Source organism: Lepidochelys kempii, chromosome 8 (assembly GCF_965140285.1).
Source record: "Lepidochelys kempii isolate rLepKem1 chromosome 8, rLepKem1.hap1, whole genome shotgun sequence".
NCBI lineage: Eukaryota > Metazoa > Chordata > Testudines > Cheloniidae > Lepidochelys > Lepidochelys kempii.
The window spans coordinates 68,530,596-68,534,929 of record NC_136387.1 but is presented as its reverse complement, the minus strand read 5'-3'; the positions used below and the strand labels follow the sequence as shown (position 1 = coordinate 68,534,929).

General features: G+C 37.5%; 1 non-coding gene across 1 annotated transcript; it reads right to left on the bottom strand.

The window, feature by feature from the left end:
- Nucleotides 1-2,946: 2,946 nt before the first annotated feature.
- On the bottom strand, nt 2,947-3,094 carry LOC140916666 (U4 spliceosomal RNA). The gene has a single exon (XR_012160583.1). It is a non-coding gene; the product is annotated as a U4 spliceosomal RNA (small nuclear RNA).
- Nucleotides 3,095-4,334: the final 1,240 nt, after the last annotated feature.

Sequence of the window (4,334 nt, the reverse complement as noted above, 5' to 3'; positions counted from 1 at the left end):
CAACTGTCATTCTGGGGTGTATTAACATGAGTGGTGTATATAAGACACAGGAGATAATTGTTCCACTCAACTCAGCACTGCTGAGTTCTCACCTGGAGGACAGAGTCCAGTTCTGGGTGCCACACTTTAAGAAAGACATGGACAAACTGGAGAGAGTCCAGCGGAAAGCAACAAAAATAATGAAAGGTTTAGAAAACCTGACCAATGAGGAAAGGTTAAAAAAACTGAGCATGTTGTTTAGTCTTCAGAAAAGATGATTAAAGGAGGAACTGACGACAGTCTTTAAATTTGTTCAGGACTGTTATAAAAAGGACAGTGATCAATTGTTCTCCACCTCCACTGAAGAGAGGATACAAAGTAATTGGTTTAGGCTACTTCTACACTTGGCACTGGGGATGCAATTCCCAGCTCATGTAGACATACATAGACTAGCACTCATTGAGCTAGCATGCTAAAAATAGTAGTGTAATTGGGGTAGCATGGGCAGCAGCAAGGGGCAGTATGTGCTAGCCATGCTGAGTACCTACTCGGGGGCTTCAGGTGGGTTTGTATTCAACACGACTAATCTGTGCTGCCATTTGGCGCTGCCAGTGTTACCCCAGCTGCACCACTATTTCTGACGCAGTAGCTCAATGACAGCACAAGTACGTCTACATGAGCTGGGAATCACACCCCGGGCTCCAAGTATAGACATATCATTAATCTGCAGCAAGGGAGATTTAAGTTAGGATATTAGGGGAAAAAATGAACTATAAGGATTGTAGTTGAGTACTGGAATAGGTTATTAAGGGAGGCTGTGGAATCCCCATCATGGGAAGTTTTAAAGAACAGGTTAGACAAATACCTGTCAGGTATAGTCTAGCTAGTTTCTGTAACTTTCTGCATATAAAACAATGAAATAGTCTTAACATTTGACAAAAACAACAAAGAATGTACGTAGAGGGAAAGCTATTGAGGAAAATATTAATTTACACATAAACATAGATAATGTGTTTTTGAAGATTCAAACATCCCATTTAAATTTCCTGTGACTTCAGTTTGTTTCCATACCCAGCCTGATGACTATTTGTTACAAAATACAGTTACTACCATTGTCATGAAACAACATTTTTGTACCACTCTCTCTCTTATATTTTGTTTGTGTTACTTTTGAGCAAATGTTTATGAATCAACTTATATTAAATCTCTCAGACATAATACTTTACAAATAGCCTATGAAAATTATAATGTGTTCTCCTAATTAGCTGATCATCAAACTATAATCATTTCAGGATAAATTACGTTATGGGTATTACAAAACAGTAATGAAGTGCTAGTGTCTGGGTTTTTTTGTTTTTTGTTTCCGTGTGATGCATATAGATGAGAAAGGCAAAGCAGGTTTGCTTTCACTTTAACCTGATTGCACGTAGTAAGCAAATATGAGTATTCCCAACCTCAGAACAAAAGCTCTGGTTTCAACTGAGCATTTTATCAGAGATGGGGTTTCTCATGGTGAGGAATCATTTGCCTATGTCAGCTTTGACCCCACTTTGTCTTCATCAACTTAATTTTTCAATAAAAACTTTTATAATTATCTTCAAAAGAGAAATAATCTGCTGTCTTAAATGTCTCTGAAATGGTGTTCACAGAAGTTAAACCACAATCCTGAAAAAAGACCAATATTCCCTCCCCTCTTATTGAACATAAATGACTGGCATCCCGATATTAAAAATCTTATGATACAAGTGGACTAATATGCAAATAGATTAATTGCCCTAATAAAAAATGAAAAACTGGTACTCAGAACTCATAATATTCTACCCGGATACCGTGTGATGGCATGCATAATTAGGCTGAAAATTCGAATGATATTCTATTGTGACATCTGCCAGCTAATATAAAAGAAATTAAAAATGCATAACTTAAAACACATAGAAAACCTTCAGAACATTGCAGGCCTTAAAATTCATTAAAAAAAATAGAAGCAGTGTTCAAATACTTTATAAAATGTGGACTCTAATATCACTTTTATGTTTTGTTTTTGGGGCTATTTAAGAAGAAGTCCTTGTTTATATGGGTTTTACTTGATTAGGTTCCCTGTTTATACATGAACCATGGCAATTTCAATTTGCATTTCATAGACATGGCCCTCGTAAAGCCTTGCTTAAGATTTTAGCTCTGAAGTAATTATGCTTTATAATACATTTGGGCCCTCAAGTTTGAATGAGGTCGGCATGGCTGATTAGCACATACTGGATTCATTTCACAAATGTATTGGACTTCTTCCACTGTGTCATAAAACGAAGAAAATGTCAAGTGATGATGAATTTAGAATTTTAATAGATAGCAATTAATCTTTTGTCGCTCTTTTCCTAAATGTGGATGTAACATATCTACGTTCCATCCTAATTATAAGACTGGGTGTAACAGTGTAATCCGTCATGCAAAACAGCTGTTTCTGGATCCTCTGTTATACTGAAGTCAAGGAACTGAAGCGGGGATACATTTGGAGCTAGAGAACACTGACATATAATAAATTACATTGAAAGTTTTTTCTCATATGAGCCTGCAAGAGATGAAGCCAGCATAAAAGAGCTATTTAGGAAGTTCTTTTAAATACTACTATGATAGTATGCACTCTTTGGCTTTCTGAATATCAGTGGTTTTGCAGGTTCATGTTATAATGACGGTGTAATATAAAAGGCCAAGTTGTTCTCTTAGCCTTCGTTCCAAGGGCACTCTGACCAGTTTGAACAAATTACCATGTAACAGAGTTAAATCTATATTAAAGTAATTTATTAATTTAATAATACCATGAATACTGGCATGAATCAAAGGTATTGATCGTTTCAATATGCAAGGTTGTAGCAATCATCAGTGACTAGTACATAGGCCCAGATCCTCAAGGTATTTAGGCCCCTAATTTCCATTGAAATCAATGCCTAAATCACTTTGAGGATCTGGGCTATAATGCTTTATATTTTTCAGAGTGTTGTACAAATACTAACTAATTAATTCTCACAAAACTCTGAGAGATAGTTAAGTATTATTCAACTAGCAATAATCACGCCTCAGATTAACCTCATTGGCGATGATACTGGCAGAGGAAACTGGCACAGAGCAACTGCAGGCTCCACAATGTCCACTATGGACTTCAATTTGCTTTTGAGTTTACATGGAAGGCACACAGATACTGTGACAATGGGTGACAGTACAAAGCCTTAAGATAGATAGGCTGGTCAAGGGCCAGATTGTATCTGGAGAGAGCACCATTTTGTGGGAGATCGGGCAGACATTATGCCTCTGGAGGTGGCTTGAAGTTATCTATAGTTGTAGCAGCTCAGCACAGCTCTGTCTTAGCTCTAACTGGCAAACAGGGGAGGAGAAGATCACATCAGAATTTCACCACTGGAAGTCATTGGCAGTGCTCTAATGTGAAAATATTCACAGAAATGTTGCTGCTCCTTTGGAATCTAGTTGTGCCTAGGTATTAGGTTGCTAAAAAGCATCGCAGAAGGAGGCAGGATTCAGGGATTAAGGCCAACATTTTCACAAGCAGCAAGTGATTTTGGGTGCCTCAATTTCTGGGTCCCCAACCTGAGGCACCTCAGGCCTGCTTTTGAAAGGTGTGAAGCACCTGATGTTCCTATTAATTTCAACTGGAATTATGAGTGCTCAGAACCTCTGAGTCTTCATTGTTTCAAGTCAGGCACCGAAAAATGCATAACACAATTCCATTGTTTGTTGGTTTGTTGCTCCTATTGAGTTTTAATTAAAGTGAAATATCTAAGCTCTTTCTACCTACGGATAATAGCATTAAATAAAATATGAATGTGCTGAAATTAAATGTAGACACATGCCATGGTTTGTCATTTTAAAATATATTATTCATATCACCATCAGCAGTCTCGCAGGCTAGGAATCAACCTTTTTCAGCTGACATGCATAGCTCGGGCTTCTTTATGCCTTGGCCATCTAATTTTTAAAAATATGGCTAATAATTAGTGATGGTCCAACCTCAAGCTTTGGAGGCTTAATGTTGATAGGCATCCAAAAGTTAAAATGTTCATCCAAATTTACCAAGAGCTGGGAAGCCCTCACCAAACCAAACTCCCTCCTATCCCATGTGAAAGACCTTTCCAACAGGCCTTGTTGTCTATCTGTCCCATTGTCCTTTCAATGGAGGAGACTAATCAATTGACCTGCTTATCCTTATGCTATTAGGGTTTATCATTACCCTGAACCACATGCAGTCAATTACATCAGTTCAAGATATTAAACTGATAACAGATACTACACTTGATCTTAGCCAAAGTAGGTTAAAAATGCTACCAAACCAGAATAGAAGTGTTTCT